At 46.1% G+C, this 12,723-nt stretch overlaps 1 long non-coding RNA gene across 1 annotated transcript; it reads right to left on the bottom strand.

The window, feature by feature from the left end:
• Nucleotides 1–11,577: 11,577 nt before the first annotated feature.
• Nucleotides 11,578–12,416, bottom strand: LOC307209056. Its single transcript, XR_013835297.1, has 3 exons — nucleotides 12,340–12,416; nucleotides 11,928–12,221; nucleotides 11,578–11,683 (listed from the first exon to the last, which is right to left on the bottom strand). It is a non-coding gene; the product is annotated as an uncharacterized lncRNA (long non-coding RNA).
• Between the last annotated feature and the right edge of the window lie 307 nt (nucleotides 12,417–12,723).

The following is a 12,723-nucleotide window of genomic DNA, read 5'->3' as shown; positions in this document are numbered from 1 at the left end:
GACCAGTGTTATATGGTCTCGGTGGCCGCTCCCAGTCGCCAGTCTAGCTGCCGCATTCTGGATTAGTTGTAGTTTCCGGGTCACCTTCAAAGGTAGCCCCACGTAGAGCATGTAGTCCAAGCGGGAGATAACTAGAGCATGCACCACCCTGGCAAGACAGTCCGCAGGCAGGTAGGGTCTCAGCCTGCGTACCAGGTGGAGCTGGTAGACAGCTACCCTAGACACAGAATTGACCTGTGCCTCCATCACAGCTGTGAGTCCAAAATGACTCCCAGGCTACACACCTAGGAAGCGCTGTTCCCCTAATGCACTTCACAAGGAACTGTTGCTGGAATGACGCCTGGACTCGATGATACAGGGATCTGGAAGGCTTGCCATACTGGAAATGTAGTACCAGCTGCTCCTGCCCCGACAGAGTGCCACTAACCCTTTATTTAATTCATATGTTTTCCAGCAAAAATTGGCTCCCCAAACAACTTACAATGAAAATCCACATTAAGCTAAAATAGGAATGTTATGTGTTGGTGTGGGGGGGGGGGCGTTGGGGACACAAAACCAGCTTGCAGGTTCTTCCCTCTGGGAAAGGGGCAGGGGAGAGACAGAGCAGCAGATGGAGGTTGGAGCTGGTAGAGAAGGCAATCCTTAGGAGCAGCCTTTCCTTCGATCTGCAGAGTCGCCTGCTCCCTGGAAACTGATTGTCCAGATGGCACTGGCTATCCCTGCAGAAGGAGCAGGCAGCAGCAGCAACTGAAGATGCCAACTCACAAAAGCAGTCTCCCTATTGATCTGCAGGCTCCTCTAACTTAGGGATGAATATATCAAGTGCCGTATTTTTCGCTCCATAAGATGCACTTTTTTCCTCCTAAAAAGTAAGGGGGAATGTCTGTGCGTCTTATGGAGTGATTGCGTGGTCCCTGGGACCGAATTGCCCAGGGGCAAAAAGCAGATCATGCTTTTTTTTTTTAGAAAGGGAAGGGGGTGTTGAAACAAAGCCACTGAGCAGCTGATCGGCAAGTGATCGGGAGGGAGATAAGGCTGCGGGTAAAGGAGGCTGCCGTGGGGGGGGGGAGGTAAAGACAGCGAACTTGCAAGGAGAGGAGACAGGAATACTAAAACAAGCAATGAGAAGAGAAATTAGAAGAAAAGGAGGAGCAAAAAACTGCTCCAGCTAAGGAAAAGACGCTCAGGCAAACAAGAGGGAAGGGGGTGTTGAAACGAAGCCGCTGAGCAGCTGATTGGCAGGTGATTGGGGAGGGAGATAAGGGACACTAGCGATAAAGGAGGCTGCCTGGGATGGGGGAGGTAAAAGCACATGGATCCTCAGGATTTTTGCATTGGGTCACCCCAAATTCACCATCAGATCACATAGCATGTCCATGGCTACAGCCTGCACCCCAAAAATCACGCATCCACTGTTTCCGTAATGGCACAAAAATGTGGTTACAAAGCACGGATCCACATGGATTCTCAGGATTTTTGCATTGGGCTACCCCAAACTCACTGTCAAATCACATATCATGTCTGTGGTCACAGCATGAACCACAAAAAACATACATCCACTGTTCAGAAATTTTTTTATCTTGTTTTCCTCCTCTAAAAACTAGGTGCATCTTATAGTCAGGTGCGTCTTATGGAGCAAAAAATATGGTAAGTACCAGGTTCTTGTCAATGCCTCATGTGTTCATTCACAAGTCCAATTTCCATTTTTGCGCCATTCAATAGCTTTTTTAAAAAATGCACAAAATTCGCTATTTTATTGCATTTAACCCTGTAGTTTGCATTTTTACAAACATGTTACCCTCTGTACACGCTTTAACCTTGGTTTCCAAATGAGATGCAAAAGCTGCTCTCATCAGAAAAGAGATTTGGGGAGCCATGTCATCAGCTGGTGTTGGTCCACTGTGCTTCATTAAGTTCAGGGTCAACGCAGTCGTCTACCAGGAGATTTTGGAGCACTTCATGCTTCCTTCCGCAGTGTCAGACTAGGGCCTGGGGCTCAGCCTGGAAGCTCACTAGGTGCATATATGGGCCAGTCCCCATCTTTCTGCCAAACCCACCTCACAGGGTCATTGTGGGGGATTAAATGAGGAGGAGGAGAGCCTCACACGCCACTTTGAGCTCCTTGGAGAAACGGGTGGGATATAAATATATTAAATAAATAAATGAAATTGTGATCCTACTCCCTAAGCGACATATTCCACCTCCTGTCTTTGCCTCAAAGGTCGCTGAAATTGCCAAACCAATTTGTAGGCACAAATCGCCCACAAAATCAAGGCAATATTTATGTGGTTCGCTTGAACCAAAGTGGTTTGTTGATTTTGGAGCTCTTGTTCTAAGGCTTCGGAGATCTTCCTTTCCCCTCTTGGCCAAGTTGGGTTAAAACTATCCAGGCTCTCGCAGCGATGGCAACCAATGGGACTGTGCCACACCCATTGGCCAAAGACTGCTGTGATATCAGAGCAGTTTATCCAATTGCATTGGGGAGGTGGGGAAAGCAGCAAGGTCAGAGGTCAAGGAGAGCACTTCAACAGTGGTGTGGTCAGAGGAGTGCAAGGTAGAAATAAAAATGCATCTTGCAGTTTTCTGGAGTGACTTTAGAAGAAAATTCATAGGAAACTGCCTTGTTTACACCATTGGCACATCTAGTTCAGTATTGGCAACACTGACTGGCAGCAGCTCTCCAGGGTTTCAACAGAAATATTATTATTATTATTATTATTATTATTATTATTATTAATTAATTATTTATACCCCGCCAATCTGGCTGAGTTTCCCCAGCCACTCTGGGCGGCTCCCAATCAAGTGTTAAAAACAGTACAGCATTAAATATTAAAAACTTCCCTGAACAGGGCTGCCTTCAGATGTCTTTTAAAGATAGGATAGCTGCTTATTTCCTTCACATCTGAAGGGAGGGTGTTCCACAGGGTGGGCAAGAAGGCCCTCTGTCTGGTTCCCTGTAACCTCACTTCTCGCAATGAGGGAACCGCCAGAAGGCCCTCGGCGCTGGATCTCAGTGAACGATGTGGGTGGAGATGCTCGTTCAGGTATACTGGGCTGAGGCCATTTAGGGCTTTAAAGGTCAGCACCAACACTTTGAATTGTGCTCGGAAACGTACTGGGAGCCAATGCAGATCTCTCAGGACCGGTGTTATGTGGTCTCGGCGGCCATTCCCAGTCACCAGTCTAGCTGCCGCATTCTGGATTAATTTCAGTTTCCGGGTCACCTTCAAAGGCAGCCCCACGTAGAGGGCGTTGCAGTAGTCCAAGCGGGACATAACTAGAGCATGCACCACTCTGGCGAGACAGTCCGCGGGCAGGTAGGGTTCTCAGCTTGCGTACCAGATGGAGCTGGTAGACAGCTGCCCTGGACGCAGAATTAACCTGCACCTCCATGGACATTTGTGAGTCCAAAATAACTCCCAGGCTGCGCTCCTGGTCCTTCAGGGGCACAGTTATCCCATTCAGGACCAGGGAATCCCCCACACCCGCCCGCCCCCTGTCCCTCCAAAACAGTACTTCTGTCTTGTCTGGATTTAACCTCAATCTGTTAGCCTCCATCCATCCTCCAACCACCTGGGAGAAAAGGTAAATGTTTAATAGTACCCCACCTTTTTTGCAGTAGGAGCTGGTATGATCACCTCTTCAGTAATCCTTCAAAGATTATCAGGCGTTGGAGATGAACTTCAGAGTCCTAGAGAGAGAGCAGTACATATTTTGGGAGCAACAGTGACCTCTAGTGGGAAAACCTCTGAGTACATTACAATTACAGTGGTACCTCAGGTTACAGATGCTTCAGGTTACAGATGCTTCAGGTTACAGACTCTGCTAACCCAGAAATAGTACCTCGGGTTAAGAACTTTGCTTCAGGTTGAGAACAGAAATCGTGCGGCGGCAGCAGCCCCATTAGCTAAAGTGGTCTTCAGGTTAAGAACAGTTTCAGGTTAAGAACGGACCTCCAGAACGAATTAAGTTCTTAACCCAAGGTAGCACTGTACAAGGCTTGGGGGATTTCCTAGACTTTAATGAGAATCTGGGATAAAATCATTTCCCCAAGCAGGAAACAGAGCATGCCAATTTTAAAAATGTTATTCTCGCAGGAATGCTGAGAAAACACACTGGACACACAGCTCTGAGATCTGCAACAACAGACTTTCTCCCTTGCTTATAATGAATTCATCACCAGGCCTTTTCCACATTAAAGCTTCGGTTGTGCGATAATAAATGTTCCTATTTGCGATCCGAAATGTGGTTATAAAATGCTTAACAGTCCTGATCCAAGAACAGATTTTTGGATGGTGTAAATAACGCTCAAGAGTAATTGTCTCCATCATATTCTTTATTTAATAAAATATATTTTTTTAAAAAAATATACCATGGTGGCTTACAAGAATATAAAAGCATAAAACCACGCAATGTGTCTACTCAGAGTAGGGCTAACATTGAATGCAGCCCTTTAAAACACATCTGAAACTGTGTGGGCAACTTAATTGTGATTCGTCTAAAGCATGAATGACTGCCACAGGAATTGGGTGTGAATAGTTTTAGCTGAATAGGGACAAATGTGCTAAATTCGGGAACAGAGCAATCCAAACCCCCTTTGTGTAGGGAGATTCATCAGGGAATGATGGAATTCAAAACAGGAGCAATTAATTGCATGTTTATTCGAAATTCCAATTAAAACAATTTAATTCAACAAAACTGATAAACTTGTTCAGTGTTACCAGCTTGTCAAAGTCTGATATTCATTTATGCCTCCAGTGTCCCACTGCCATACCCTTGCCTAGTAGCACCCGACTAGGTAATCCCCACTAGGGGGCAGTACTGTCCATTTTGGCCACCGCTGCCAGAAAATGACTCAAGCTCCAAACACCTGAAAGACCCCCCCCCTTCTCTACAGACCCTCGCAGGTGCTAGAACTGGCAGAAGAGGCCCTCTTTGTTTTCCAGAAGCTCAGACGCTCAGGGTGTGTTGGCATATGACAGGGCCTTCTCTGTGACAGCCCCAAAGTTGTGGAACTCACTCCCCAGAGAGGTGCACCTGGCCTCTTCCTTGTACAGCTTTTGAAGAACGTTGAAGACACACCTCTTTATTCTATCTTCAGACTAATAATAATAATAATAATAATTTATTATTTATACCCCACCCATCTGGCTGGGTTTCCCCAGCTACTCGGGGCGGCTTCCAGCAAAATATTAAAATACAACAATTCATCATCATCTTAAAAGCTTTCCTAAACAGGGCTGCCTTTAGATGTCTTCTAAAAATCAGTTAGTTATTTATTTCTTTGACATCTGGTGGGAGGGCATTCCACAGGGGGGCGCCACTACCAAGAAGGCCCTCTGCCTGGTTCCCTGTAACTTCACTTTTCGCAGTGAGGGAACTGCCAGAAGGCCCTCGGAGCTGGACCTCAGTGTCCAGGCTGAATGATGGGGGTGGAGACAATCCTTCAGGTATACTGAAGGATATATATTTATTTATGGTCCACCTTTTTCCCTGACAGGACTCAAGGCAGCTTACAGATAAGAGCAATAATCACTAGAAACATGGGGGGGGGGATTATTGGAATATTTTAGGACCCGTCTTAAAAAGCATTTTAAAAAGCAGAGACATCACCTTGCCAACAAAGGTCCGTATAGTTAAAGCCATGGTTTTCCCAGTAGTGATGTATGGAAGTGAGAGCTGGACCATCAAGAAGGCTGATCGCCACAGAATTTTGCTTTTGAATTATGGTGCTAGAGGAGACTCCTGAGAGTCCCATGGACTGCAAGAAGATCAAACCTCTCCATTCTGAAGGAAATCAGCCCTGAGTGCTCACTGGAAGGAGAGATCCTGAAGCTGAGGCTCCAATACTTTGGCCACCTCATGAGAAGAGAAGACTCCCTGGAAAAGACCCTGATGTTGGGAAAGATGGAGGGCACAAGGAGAAGGGGACGACAGAGGACGAGATGGTTGGACAGTGTTCTTGAAGCTACTAACATGAGTTTGACCAAACAGCGGGAGGCAGTGGAAGACAGGAGTGCCTGGCGTTCTCTGGTCCATGGGGTCCCGAAGAGTCGGACACGACTAAACAACTAAACAACAACAACAGGACCCATTTTATTTTTGTAGTTTCAAGTTGTTTTAAACTTTTTAATATTGTGGGACCTTAGGGTAATAAATAAGAATGATAACAGTAATAATAATAATAATTGCACTGTGACTCGGAAGAAGGGGTTGCCATTTGCTGCTTCACCTCAGAGAGCAAAAGGTGTTGAGTCAGCCCTTAGAGAAGGAGAAATATTTTATTTATTAAATTTGTATCCTGCCCTTCACCCATAAATCTTGGGGCTGTTCACAGCATAATTGGGGAAGACTAAAGGGAAACTAAGGGACGCAGGTGGCGCTGTGGGTTAAAGCCTCAGCGCCTAGGACTTGCCGATCGAAAGGTCGGCGGTTCGAATCCCTGCGGCGGGGTGCGCTCCCGCTGCTCGGTCCCAGCGCCTGCCAACCTAGCAGTTCGAAAGCACCTCCGGGTGCAAGTAGATAAATAGGGACCGCTTACCAGCGGGAAGGTAAACGGCGTTTCCGTGTGCGGCTCTGGCTCGCCAGAGCAGCGATGTCACGCTGGCCACATGACCCGGAAGTGTCTCCGGACAGCGCTGGCCCCTGGCCTCTTAAGTGAGATGGGCGCACAACCCCAGAGTCTGTCAAGACTGGCCCGTACGGGCAGGGGTACCTTTACCTTTACCTTTAAAGGGAATCATGGTCAGAACAAACCAAGGAAGGAGTGTTTTCCACCCTTGGGTGCTGCAGCGTCTAAGAAGGGGTGGTCTGGGTGTCACTGAGCTTGCAAGATCATAGAATCATAGAATCATAGAGTTGGAAGAGACCACAAGGGCCATCGAGTCCAAACCCCTGCCAAGCAGGAAACACCATCAGAGCACTCCTGACATATGGTTGTCAAGCCTCTGCTTAAAGACCTCCAAAGAAGGAGACTCCACCACACTCCTTGGCAGCAAATTCCACTGTCGAACAGCTCTTACTGTCAGGAAGTTCTTCCTAATGTTTAGGTGGAATCTTCTTTCTTGTAGTTTGGAAGCATTGCTCCGTGTCCGCTTCTCTGGAGCAGCAGAAAACAACCTTTCTCCCTCCTCTATGTGACATCCTTTTATATATTTGAACATGGCTATCATATCACCCCTTAACCTCCTCTTCTCCAGGCTAAACATGATGATATAAAGGGCCTCAGCAGAGATTCAGCAAGTCTGGTTCTTCCGTAAATCATCATCAGAATTCTTCTTCTTGTTAACCAACCACAAACCGCGTAGTTCTGTCTCTTTTCCTGATGGTTTTCAAACCAAAAGAGGGTGTTTCTCTTCAGCCTCTGCACCCCCACAGCTAGAAGCCACCAGCCATGCCACCCCTCAACTCAGATTTCCGTAAGCATCAGTTTCATTAAAAGAACTGGCTGTATCTCTGTTTGTTGGTGGAAGGAAGACATTGCCTCCCTCTCTTGTTCCACTGACGGATTCCTCCCATTGGTGAACCGGCAGCTCTGGATTTCACCCAAAATCTGTCACCTAGGTAAACAAAAGATTTAGAGAAACAGTCATCTATAACTCAACGGTCATGGCAATGTATTCTAGTCTGCTGTAGATCTTTCATCTTCCACCAGGGGGCTTTGCAGCACAATAAATATTTCTGCTTCGGAGATCACTGTTGGTGGGATCAAATCTTAAAATCAACTGCTCACAAGTTTAAGCAGGAAATGGAAGCGTGGAAAGCACAGTGCATCTAAATCCATGTGTATATTCTCTTATTAAGGCTCTATCATAGCTGTCAACTTTTCCCTTTTCTTGCGAGGAATCTTATTCGGAATAAGGGAATTTCCCTTAAAAAAAGGGAAACGTTAACAGCTATGGGCTCTATAAAGGACATGGTTACTCTGAAATCAGCATTTGAATTTTTCCTTCATTATATATTAATTATATTCTAGCGAGGGAGGATAAACAGTGAAGATAAGAGCAAGGCTGCATACGCACTGGATGGTTAAGTCCAGTCAAAGGCAACTATAGGGTTGTGGTGCTCATCTCGCTTTTCAGGCCAAGGGAGCCGGTGTTTGTCCACAGACAGATTTCCGGGTCAAGTGGCCAGCATGACTAAACCACTTCTGGTACAACAGGACACAGTGACAGAAACCAGAGCACATGGAAACGCCATTTACCTTCCTGCTGCAGTGGTACCTACCTATTTATCTACTTGCACTGGTGTGCTTTCAAACTGCTTGGTTGGCAGGAGCAGGGACAGAGCAACGGGAGCTCACCCCCGTCGCAGGGATTCGAACCACCAACCTTCTGACAGGCAAGCCCAAGAGGCTCAGTGGTTTAGACCACAGCGCCACCCGCATCCCCATACTATTCTTATGAAACCTATTGGAACCTATGAAGCAGCCATATGCATTCACTTCAGTAGGGTTTGCAGGCAGGAGTCTTTCCCCAGACTTACCTGGAGATAGTGGGAATTGAACCTGGAGCTTCTGGCATGCACAGTACATGCTCTGCTATTTAGCCGCAGCGCTGGGCCTTCGGAGCAATCTTTGACCTTCAGGCTATCAGTCCAAATTTGCTATCTTGCCTGATAACAATCTTTGCAACTGCTGGCTGTTCCTGCATTCCAGCATTAATCACTCCAACACTGCTGGTGCATTCATTGTGACTCAACTCCACTGTCTCCTCCTCTCCTCCCCGTTGCAATCTCTCCCCTTTTACATCCCAATCCATCTTTGCTTGTGGCTTCCGCTGCTCCAGCTCTGCCATCTGAAGACCTCTGACTCCCAGGAAAGGCACCATCATTTGAAGTCCCCATGTGCTTGGGACTTAACTCCCGGAAAACCTGCATGGTGCCCCCTTTCCTAAAAGGTAAAGGTAAAGGACCCCTGACAGTTAAGTCCAGCCACAGATGACTCTGGGGTTGCGGCGCTCATCTCGCATTATTGGGAGAGGGAGCCGGCGTTTGTCCACAGACAGTTTTTCTGGGTCATGTGGCCAGCATGACTAAGCCGCTTCTGGCAAACCAGAGAAGCACGGAAACACTGTTTGTCTTCCCTCCGGAGCGGTACCTATTTATCTACTTGTACTTTGATGTGCTTTCAAACTGCTAGGTTGGCAGGAGCAGGGACTGAGCAACAGGAGCTCACCCCGTCACAGGGATTCGAACCACCGACCTTCTGATTGGCAAGTCCTAGGGTCTGTGTTTTAGACCACAGCACCACCTACATCCACCCACTTCCCTAAGCCCCATGAAAACCCTTCTTAAAACCAACTTTCTCCATGGAGTCTTTAGTACAAGCCCTTAGTTCCCCTGGTAGTGAGTTGGTAATTACAGCACCCATTCACCTCTGCCTCAACTTTCCTTTCCATCATCTGCCGTCTTCCTGTGTCAGATTGCAGGCTGTAAGGTCTTGGGGGCAGAGACCTTCCCATGTGTACTAGGAAAAAAAACCCATGCATTCTGATGGTATACTCTGTAAATAATAAACAATAACTGCTGTATGTATACAGCGCTCTAAGGACGACTCATTTATCTACAACCCTTTCCCCAAGCAGAACAACGAGAACTCAAGAATCGTAGACACTTGACCGGAAAAGTCCGTGACCAGAGGGAGGAGGAACACCAAGAGGAATGGAAGAAATTCAAAGACTATTTAGCTAAATATCTTAAGATAATATAATTAGAATTACTTGCGAGTACCAAATAGGCCTAGGATTTGAAAATGTGATGTGTAAAATATTACGTTAAAGTTAAAAATGAAAAGAAAGTAAGATGTTAATTGACCAAGTAAAGTGTATGGGAAAATAGTTTTGGAAAACTGTTACAATGGTTTATGTGGAAACTCAGACAGGGGGATTTGAGGAAGTCAACTAACAATGTTAACAAAAGTGGAATTATTATAATCAGGATAAATGTTTGTTTGTTGGTTTGTTTGTTTTGTTTTTTCTTTTTCCTATCTGTTTGTTATAAATTTGGAAAATTAATCAATTTTTTTGAAAAAAAATAATTGTAGACTCTTGGAGCTGAAAGGGACGATGGGTGTCATCTGTTCGAAGCCCTTGCTTGATGCGAGAGGCAACGACAGCCCCCTTGATGAATGCCTTCCACCCTTACCCCTGTCCATTAGGTGCAGTTGTGACCGACTCTGGGGTTGCGGCGCTCATCTTGCTTTATCGACCGATGGAGCCAGCGTACAGCTTCTGAGTCATGTGGCCAGCATGAATAAGCCGCTTCTGGTGAACCAGAGCAGCGCACGGAAACGCCATTTACCTTCCCGCCGGAGTGGTACCTATTTATCTACTTGCACTTTGACGTGCTTTTGAACTGCTAGGTTGGCAGGAGCAGGGACCGAGCAACGGGAGCTCATGCTGTCGCGGGGATTTGGACTGCCGACCTTCTGATCAGCAGGTCCTAGGCTCTGTGGTTTAACCCACAGCGCTACCCACGTCCCTCGCCTTCCACCCAGTCTCTGCTTAAAGGAGCCCACTGTCTCCCAAGACAGTTTTGTTCTACTGTCACAGCAACTCTTCCTGCTGCGACATTCCCCCTAATGATTTTTTTTTAGCCTTTTCACTGACATCTTTTAGCTAAACATTTTCTTATCTGGCTGACCTTTCATTTTTGTCTCCCAGTTTGCAAAGCTTCTCCCCCCCCCCCCCCCCCGCCCACAGTGATTTGATGTTCGCTGCGTTTCATTTAGGAATCACCATACAACTCCCCAAAGCGATTTAGCAATAAAAACGTCACTGATAAAAACAGATAAAAAATAATAGTAAAAATAAAATAATAAAAATAAAGGCACACCGGGACAAGATTCTCCACTTGCTGGAAAAGGAAGTTCCTTGGTCGTTGCTGGAAAGACAACAAACAAGGATTTTACTGAGAATCAATCTATGCCTAAATAAATACCTTAAAAGCCAAGGTTCGAGGACAGAAATCTGGCTGAGTCTTGAATAACCTTGTGAAGTGAAAGGATAAGAAAGAGGAATTTATAGATGCTAGGATACAGATGATAAGGAAAACAGGAAAACAGGAAGATACAAAGAGAAGTAAAGGAGGTGCTGTGGGCTTTGTGGAAGTCAATGTTTGTTTTCCTTTTTAGTGTTTATATTATTAATTTGTAAGATTTGGATTTGTTTTTTATGTGCTTGTTTTTGTGTTTTGTGTCTTGTTATTTTTCATTGTGTTTTTTTTGTGTGTGTGTGTGTGTGTGTGTGTGGAAAATACTAATAAAAATTATTATTATTATTATTATTATTATTATTATTTTAAAAAAGAGAATCAATCTATTGAGACCACTCCCTTCTTTAGAAAGAGATCGTGGCTCTCAAAGAGCTCAGATGGAGCTGTAGGTGAAGACACACTAAAGATATGTCCACATTAGTGTCTTAAAACACCAGTGAGGTCATTCCCCTCCTGATGTGTTTCAATTTGCTGTTCTTCAAACCATAGAGGGAGGGTGGGTGTCTTCACCTAATGCACAATACCTGTTGGGTTTCCCCACCCCCCTAAAAACCCAACTCCTATTCATGAAGCTGCCATCTGCACATGTGCTGTCATTGGTGCATGAGAACTGCCTGCCTCAGATCCAGCATTGCAGGGGGTTGTAATAGGAGAACTTGGAGATCCCTTCCAACACTACAATTCTATGAGTCTAGGTACAGTGGTACCTCGGGTTACATACGCTTCAGGTTACATACGCTTCAGGTTACAGACTCCGCTAACCCAGAAATAGTGCTTCAGGTTAAGAACTTTGCTTCAGGATGGGAACAGAAATCGTGCTCCAGCGGTGCGGCAGCAGCAGGAGGCCCCATTAGCTAAAGCAGTGCTTCAGGTTAAGAACAGTTTCAGGTTAAGAATGGACCTCCGTAACGAATTAAGTACTTAACCCGAGGTACCACTGTACATGCCTGTCAGGGAACTAGACAGTGATTAAATCACACTGAGATAAGGCTTTATCAGAAGAAACAAGGTGAAATATACTCGGAGTCAAGAGTGGATTTCATGCTCTTTATTCAGCTCATAGCGGTGAGGAGGAATGGAAGTTCTCCCAGAATGTCTGCTTTATATACATTATTTACACAATGGGCCCCACATTATTGGCTAATTCCGGGATTCTTCTGTAGGCCAATCAGGTTGCAGATTCACTTCCACCTGGAGCTGGATTGGGTGGCTCCTGTGGACCAATCAGACTGCTGCATTCTGGGTCCTATTCTAGGACCAATCAGACTGCTTCATTCTGGATCCTATTGTTCTAGGACCAATCAGACTGCTGCATTCTGAATCCTATTGTTCTAGGGCCAATCAGACTACTGCATTCTGAATCCTATTGTTCTAGGACCAATCAGACTGCTGCATTTTGGATCCTATTCAACTCAGTACATAACACAAGGCCTGCACAGGGGAGTCAGTCCTAACTCTTCTTGGTAGGCATTGACCCTGTAATGCAGTTGGGGAAGGCCAACGTTCCCTGCTTTCCCACAACTGCCTAAATCTCCTTCTCCTCTCCTGGGTCCTTCTCAGGCAATCTGAGACTACGCCGACACGCCTGTCGCTGCTTCTCCCCCTTCATGCCTGGTTCTGGGAGACCAGGGGAGAGGGGAGCTTGGAGACACCCAGGCTTCTCCACCAGCCTGACCCATCTCTGCCTCTTGACCTCCCACCACTCCTTTGTCTCCAGCCAGTGCATGACAA

The sequence above is a fragment of the Podarcis cretensis genome (assembly GCF_951804945.1).
Source record: "Podarcis cretensis genome assembly, chromosome: 1".
Classification (NCBI taxonomy): Eukaryota; Metazoa; Chordata; class Lepidosauria; order Squamata; family Lacertidae; genus Podarcis; species Podarcis cretensis.
Note: the sequence above shows the minus strand (reverse complement) of the source record. Positions and strands in the feature narration are given on the sequence as shown.